Here is an 8,548-nt window from a genome sequence, read left to right as displayed (position 1 = left end):
TGAAAATTATATCATTCGACGATCCTTTCACGTTCCGTTTTAAACAAATATCCTTCCATGTATGAATTTGACGGTATGCTTTGAGCAACTTGCATGTCCTATACTGCTCCTGTTTGGATACTCTAACTTAGCTAGAGGTTAGACTAACTCATTACTAACCCTGAACTAACTGTAGCCAAAGAGGTGTTTGGATGACAGGGTCAGATTGACAATAAATGCACTTGATGGAGAGAGAAAAGTAATTTTTCAGTGGGCCCCATGATAACTAGCTCCAATTAGCACCATTTGCTGGCGGGATACACTACAGGAATCAGCTACTTTGCCGTCTGCCACGGCAGACGGCAAAGGCAAGGATGGCGGACGGCAAAGGCCTTTGCCGTCTGCCGCGGACGGCAAAAGGCTCCGGCAAAGTAGGCTACGGTAAAGAGCTTCTTTGCCGTCTGCTTTCTGAAGCGGACGGCAAAGGGGCCTTTGCCATCAGCGGCGGACGGCAATAAATTCGCTGTTAGTCCGTTAGGCGTCTAACGGCAGCCTTTGCCGTCCGCCGCTGACGGCAAAGAAGCTCAAGCCTTTGCCGTCTGCCACTGTAGGCAAACTGACCAAATGGGGTCAGCTGCCAGGAAGCACAGGTGGTTGCCACGTGGCTTCTTTGCCGTCCGCGGCGGACGGCAAAGAGCCCGTTGCCGTCGGTGGCAGACGGCAAAGAGCCTGCATTGCCTCTTTTTCTGTTCTTTCTTATACCCAACCATTTTCACAGCAAATAGATGATACATATATATTTTTCACATGGCAAGTTCACAGCAAACATATGAGATGTCCGACACATATAATTTCATCATACATGCATAGTTCCATCAACCATACATAGCAAGTTCCACATACATGCATCCAACCATACATATTACGATAGTGTCATCCTACCATACATGCATAGTTCATCGATACAAAAGAAACATAGTTCATCCAAACAAGCACTCCATCTATAAAAGCACAAATGGAAAAGAAGCACTCCATCCATGCAAGCTTCCGTGAATTAAATCAAATCTGCAAAATGATAAACAAGATGTTAGAAAAAGAAGAAGAAAATGAAGAAGAAGAAGACTATAAGAAATAAGCATACTTAAGTAAAATGGAGCTAACCTAGAAGAAAATGAAGAAGAAGAAGAAGAAGAAGAAGAAGAAGAAGACTAGAAGAATACTAGAAGAAGACTAGAAGAAGACTAGAATAATAATAATAATAATAATAATAATAATAATAATAATAATAATAATAATAATAAGAAGAAGAAGAAGAAGAAGAAGAAGAAGACTATAATTAAGCTTATCATGTAAACTTGGCCATTCTATGCTAACATAAGTAATTTTGGAGTTAACCTATAGGAAACTAAGCATATTAGAGATAACTTAGCATATTAGAGCCAACTTAGGTAAAATGGAGCCAACCTAGCTAATTATGCCATCTTTGAGTGAACTAAGCATATTAGAGCTAACTTATAGCTAACTTATGTCATTTTGGAAGAAGAAGAAGAAGAAGAAGACTATAAGCTTATTATGTAAACTTGGTCATTTTGTGCTAACATAAGTAATTTTGGACCTAACCTATAGGAAACTAAGCATAGTAGAGATAACTTAGCATATTAGAGCTAACATATGTAACTAAGCATATTAGAGCTAACATAGGTAACTAAGCATATTAGAGCTAACTATATATAGATCATTTTGGAGATCTGAAATACCTGACATAGTTCAGTTCTCATTGTTCTTCTCCTTCTCCTTCCTCAGCCCGATGCGCCAAGAGCGGCGAGGCGGTGGAGGCAGTGGGATGTAGTCTTCTACCACAATTGGCGTGGTCATGTCGCCCAGCTGTGGGATCGCCGGCGCCACCACCGGGGCGAGGTCATTGTCAGGCACCACCACCATCACGAGGCCATCTTTAGGCAGGACAGGCATGACCATCGCTAGGTCATCCTCAACCACCACCATCTCTTGCCCATGGTGCGCCACCACCATCTCCTGCCCTTGGTCGGCCACCACCATCGCTAGGTCATCCTCAGCCTGATGCCCACTCTGCTCCTCTTCTTCCCCACTCCAGTCCGGATCATCCTCCTTGCTGTCTTTGCTGCAGCCCGAATCGCTACTGCTTTTGCTACAGCCAGAATCGATGTTGCTTTTGCTACAGCCAGAATCGCTGCTGCTTTGGCTGTAGCCAGTGTCGCTACTGCTGCTCCCATTGCCTATCCAAATGCAACAATTAATGACCGTTAACAATCGATGCAAGACAAAGCCAAATGTAGAGGAATAAGAAGAGGCAGAACGTACCGGCATCATCGTCGTCAGCGTAGCGCATGCGACACATAGTCGCGTTGAACACCTTCACGATGAGCATGTTGGCGTCGTCGTCGTGCCTGAAGAGAAGGAAGTACCCCAGCCGCAGGTCGTAGGCACGGTAGAACTTCTCCCAGCCATGACACAGGTACATGTGGCCCTCCTTGATCACCAACTCCACGTCCCACAGCCTGCGAAACCCGCTGCCGGCCTATCGCAGCTTCACATTATTTGGCGGATCTTCACCCAGCATGTTCATATAAGTGTCAGGCAGCCTCTGCAGTTTGGGACAAGGAGTGATGTTGCAAACAACAGAGTTATCATAATGAGATGGGTGAAGCGGAGATCTCTCCTTCTATATACCTGCCTCTTGGAGGAAGTCCCAAGTATGATACTGAAGAACTCGAAAGCATCCAACTCGTACTTCGGTGTGGCAGAGCGGAGACAGCGGTGACGGCCTCCCCCCATCTCTAATAAGCAGCAGAAGAGACCAATTAGTATCTAGCTAGAAGCATATCTATAAACATAGAGCCAAGTTTCTAGACATGAAAGAAAACTGAGAAAAAAAAGCAATGCACTTGTGCTCAACAACATCAACAACACTTAGTTAATTTGGTAGGTTAGTTGGCAATGGCAATTGGCACCCTTCAAAACTAGGGATTTCTTTAGACATGAAAGAAAACTGAAAATGTTGAAAAAAAGAGCATAGTAATCTAAAAATAGGGGGAAAATACACTTCTTCTTTCTCCTCTTTATCTTCTTCTTTTTTTCATCTTTCTTCTTTCTTCTTAACCAAAACTAAACCTAAAGTTCCTTCTGGTGTGATCACATTGGAATACTTGTGTCACCATAGTTTTTGTTCCATCATCTATTAATAATATAACAATAATAATTCATTATATGCCAATGAGTTGAGAAATCTGGCACTACATTATTTAAATGACACATAAAAAGCATAATGTACTAACTAATAAGACTACTAGTGAGAATTGAGATTATACACAATTATGGTAGAGAAGATGCTATCTATGCTCTAAACCTAAACTAAAGTAAACCTAAACTAAACCAAACCTAAAATAAACCTAAACTAAACTTAAAATACAAAAACAAAGAAAAAAAACAAGAGGTCTCACCGGGTGGAGGAGGGGGCACCGGAGGGGTGGGGCGGCCGCGGTGGTGGAGGAGAGGGGCGCCGGGGCGGCCGGGTGGAGGAGGGGGCGCCGGAGTGGCGGGGAGGCCACGGTGGTGGAGCAGAGGGGCGCCGGGGCCGCCGGGTGGAGGAGGGAGCGCCGGAGCGGCGGGGCGGCTGCGGTGGTGGAGCAGAGGGGCGCCGGGGCCGCTGGGGTGGAGGAGGGGGTGCGGCGGCGACGTGGGTGGCGTGGGGCGGCGGCGGCTCGGGCACGGGCGGCGTGGCGCGACGACGGGGATGGCGCGGGGCGGGGAAGGGGGTCACCGGGGCCGCTGGGGCGGCGCGGCGACGGGGGTGGCGCGGGGCGGCGGCGGCACGGGGGCGGGATGGTGCGGGGCGGCGGCGGCTCGGGCGCGGGCGGAGAGAGAGAGGGACAGATGTGGGGCGCAGGCGGGCGTCGATATGAATTTTAGTTAGGGCACGGTTCTTTGCCGTCCGCCAGCAGACGGCAAAGATCCTAGCTAACGGGCGTTAGGCCACTTTCTTTGCCGTCTGCTAGCGGACGGCAAAGAGGGGGCCGTTAGGTTTTTTTTCTAAACAGCTCGTTAGTGGGGCCCATCTCTCTCTTTGCCGTCCGCCAGCCGACGGCAAAGATTCTTTGCCGTCCGCTAGCAGACGGCAAAGAATTGGCTGATGCCAAAGACATTCTTTGCCATCAGCCAGTTCTTTGCCATCCGTTTTTTGCAAGCTGACGGCAAAGACCTTCTTTGCCGTCCGCCAGCAGACGGCAAAGAATAGGCAGACGGCAAATAAGCAAATTCCAGTAGTGATAGAGAGAGAAAAGTGATTTTCAGTGGGCCCAATGAGAACTATCTCCAATTAGCACCTCTTGGGTGGGATAGTTTTTTTTGTGGGTTTGGTGCAACTTGCTCCAGTTTAACCCTGACGTTTGGATACTTTAGGGCTATTGAGCCCCAACTAGCTCAAACTAACTCTAACCCATGGATCCAAATAGGGCCAAAGTTAGTCTCGAAAAACGCATTAAGCCCTATATACATGGACAAACAGAGTACATTTAGATATATTAAAACTGAGCACCCTCCCAGCCCTCTCAGGCCATCAGGGTTTTTAGCCGTCAGGTCTCAGTTTCTGGTCATTTTTAGCCGTCTGATGACTTGTCTAAACACGTAATTAATCGCATGGGCTAGCTGTCCTAGGGAGGCTACTCCGGTGGAAAAATCGGCCATCTCTGGTTGATTGGGCCATGCAGGCCTTTTTGCAGTGGTTGGGGCAAGCACGGCCCATCGGGAAAACACAGAAGATGTGCGACATCTTCTCTTCCCCGTCATTGTTGGTCCTCCTCCCGCAAGCCACTCCTGCGCGTGGCAGCTTGGGTTAGCGATGATGAGTGGCTAGACGGATCGAGGCGGGATGGAGGTAGCAGCTGATGTGATAGGGAGATACAGAGGAGCGGCGTCCATCCAATCCTCCTGATGCGAGGTGCACGCTTGGACCGGAGGTGCCGGGTCGAGGCATGGAAGTCGATGCGCGCGGTGGGACTGACCGGAGGAGCGAGATCTGGGTCGCCGCCATTCTCTGCGGCCGCTACCCCTCGCGGCACCGTCCTTGGAGCGCACGCACCACTGCCTCAGCTTGTCTTCCTTGCTCCACCAATTTATAACTCGTTGAAGACTCTCCGCCGCCGTTGTCTACAGTCTGACACGATCCACTGCTCGGGCCGACAGCCATGGAGGAGTACATGGCGAGCATGAAGGTCCTCCGTACGTTTCAGCTTGCGGTCCTAGATACCCCATTCAACCCCATTCTTCCCTGATCTATTTGTACCTCTGTTTGGTGTTTAGGCATTGAGCTGCAGGCAAAACATGTGAGAAACGAGTCCGGGCAGCATGCCAAAGGTGAGGGCGCACATCATCTGTGCCGCAAGGCCCAATATCTTCTCTAGTCCAATTCACCCAACAAACATTAAACCAATGCGTGGCATTTATAATTTATCCCCTCCCTCTATTTCTTGATGTGGGTAGAGCTTTCCAATGGGTTCGTTTTCTTGTATATAAACCAGATTCACATAGCTTGGATATGCAGCTGCTTGCATATACAACAAGGAATATTATCAGGGAAGCTTTTGTGGCCAAAGCATATGATTCTATTTAGGTGGTTCGAGCACCACTGAGTGTGATTACTTCTCAACTTCCTATGCCCATGTAATGTGACTTAAGCATCTACAACTAATTTATTTGTTTTCATTATTATATATTTGATTACATGTCTATTGGGCATTTGGCTTTTTGATTGCTTGTAGAACCAATTGAGACATCGATGGAAAATTTCAAGGATTATATTAAGGTATACACGTGACTCGGTGAACATTTCTTATATTCATTCTGAATTCTCCTGTTTTATGATGGGGGTTTTATATGTAGTTCTGTGATTACATTCTGCAAACATGTATTGGTTGCTAATATCATTAGCTCTCCACACAAACAACTAACATTAGTAGTACACTTATATGAAATAACACCAACGATGCATTTTGGTTTGTCATAACAAGTGCTAGCTGCTAGCTGGTTCCAATGGATGATAATTTTATTGTAAACTCAAATATCAACCTGATCGACCAGCATGGTCCTCATGACATTAAATTTTTATCACCTTTTTCTAATGCTCTAAAGATTTTTTTTACTAAAGGAGGAAAAGTACATATTGTACTATGGCAAGTTCACACTCCTTGAAGCACCCATTTCTACATCATCATCTTGCATGCGTGATGCCCTGATTTGCTTATAACTGTCAGGCATTTAGGAACTAAGGAATTTCCTAATTGACATAATCTACATTGCGTGTGCAATGCAAAAATAGCATGTCCCCAAAAATCTCACAAGTTTGCGGGTATGCCATTTCAAATCAACAATTATGCTCTCCCACTTCTCTCGTGCTCTTCTCTTGTTATCTGCAATATATGATATTACTATTGATATTTTGTGTCATTAATTGAATTTTTACCGATGGACATATGCAGGAAGATTGAAGTGAAAAGAATTGATGCATGTCTCTTGGCCATGAAGAGAAATATTATGAGTCCTAGACTGGAGGAGCCAAAGTCTCCGAGGCAACCGTGATAGAAGTTGATCTCGAGGTGATGCTTGCTATGAAGGTTAGTTTGGCTCTTTCTTTGACTTTATCTTGGAAATTGCAAAAATATTGTGGTCATTTTTTTTCTGACTTCGACCAATTTGAAAGCAACACATAAGTTATAGTCTCGCCTATATTGTTATGCTAACATGGCTACATGCAGCCATGACCTCTTTTGGTGTCATACATATTTGCACAAACCTCCTATCGCAGTACTAAACTTTAAGGCCTCAGAGCGTATACATGACCTTTGGTTTTGGTGACTTATCTTACAGCTATAATAGACAAATTTCTATATGTTTTGCTGTATGATCATCCCAAGAAGAAGTAACGATTTTGAGTGCTAATCCAGAAGCTTAATTTTGTTAGTATCCTTAAATTCCAAACCCATATTCTATTGAACTTCCATGTTTCATGCTGCACATATTTATAGAAATTCCTATGATCCAACCGGAAAAGTAGTTGGGCATGGCAATGTTGTGGTGTTTCTCTCATCTGCTATTTGCCCTGCAAGGTTACTATGTTTGTCTCAAATAAGCAAGCAAATTTATAATCTTTATTTTAGCTTATAAGATTTTCTCATGCCAGTTTTCTATTGATTCATACAATGGTTGATTCAGACCTCATCTGATACAAGAGAGCTAATGCCAAGGAAAGTTAATAAACCAACTAACAACATAAACATTTGCGTACAACCCTCGGTATAAATGTGAATTATGATTTCTGTCAACTAACAAATGGTTCAAGATAAAGAGATCAGGTTTTATGGTTTGAAATATACAAAAATATTGATTACAAATTTGCAATTGAATAATCATGTTTGTTATTACTTCTATGTGGAGATTAGTCTGATATCATTGATCAGAGGTACAGACATACACGATTCTTGTTGTAAAGCAGTGTACGATGAAGACTTAGATTCGACAATTATGTGATCTGTCATGTACTGTGCTATGCAAAACGCATAGCTTTGGACCCAACTTCTTTGGTTGAATTAATCCTCACAATGGCGTTTCCACTTTAATTTATAATTCTTGTGTTTCCTGCATATTCATGTTTTAGGTTACTGCTTAATGAAGGATAGTTGTTGCTCCTATGTTCATAACCCAGTGGTGGCTATAAATCAAAGTGAGCTACAGACGGACACACGCAATTGTAAGAAAGTAAAATAGTACTGCCAGTCAATAGAGTGCCTGCTTAGTATCTTTCTGCCATGGTTTACTACTTACTACCGATTGGAGAATCTCTTATTTCAAATTGCAAAGGAAACATGCATTAAATAATTTATTTCAGTATATTTTATCTTTCTCTATAATTTATCATGGGCGTCGGTGTCTCTCACGGAGTGAGGTGCCACTGAAGAACAACCAGACCGGATTGGTGGTCGACGACAGAGGCATAGCCTAATGATATGCCTAGGTGTAATCCCTTCTAGAATTTTATTACATGCCATAATGCATTGATTTCTTTATATAATAAATGTTGTCAAAAAATCTGAAATATTTGAACCGCCTATATTTATTTTTGTTTTCTCAAATATTCCTAATATCTTTCCTCGATATATTTATTTGTAAATGTCTTGACATAAGCCTTTTTGGGAGAGCTTTTTAGGAGCCAAGAGGAGGACACGATCAATCACAGAACATGTATCCACCAATAAGACCCAATTCAAATCTTCTACACTTGATGCAACAACTTGGACCAACAACTCGATTAGACCTAAGAACCTCAATGCACTATTTTTTAAAGATCAACCAGACCGGATTTCTCTTTTCAGATCCATTATTCTACAAAATGGAGGAGGAAAGCACAAGCAAAAAGAAATAAACAACAAGTCAATTAGACCTAAGAATATAAAAACTGAATTTAAGATCAATTGGACCAGATTTCCCTCATCACTTGCATATTCTTTCTCTACAAAGTAGGGGAGGCAAGAACAAGCAC

The 8,548-nt window shown here is 43.9% G+C and overlaps 1 long non-coding RNA gene across 1 annotated transcript; it reads left to right on the top strand.

The window, feature by feature from the left end:
• The first annotated feature begins 4,828 nt into the window (after nucleotides 1–4,828).
• Nucleotides 4,829–8,152, top strand: LOC123099770 (uncharacterized). The gene is made up of 3 exons (XR_006448231.1): nucleotides 4,829–5,228; nucleotides 5,317–5,818; nucleotides 6,492–8,152. It is a non-coding gene; the product is annotated as an uncharacterized lncRNA (long non-coding RNA).
• Nucleotides 8,153–8,548: the final 396 nt, after the last annotated feature.

This window comes from Triticum aestivum, chromosome 4D, assembly GCF_018294505.1.
Source record: "Triticum aestivum cultivar Chinese Spring chromosome 4D, IWGSC CS RefSeq v2.1, whole genome shotgun sequence".
NCBI lineage: Eukaryota > Viridiplantae > Streptophyta > Magnoliopsida > Poales > Poaceae > Triticum > Triticum aestivum.
This window is presented reverse-complemented; position numbering and strand designations above follow the sequence as displayed.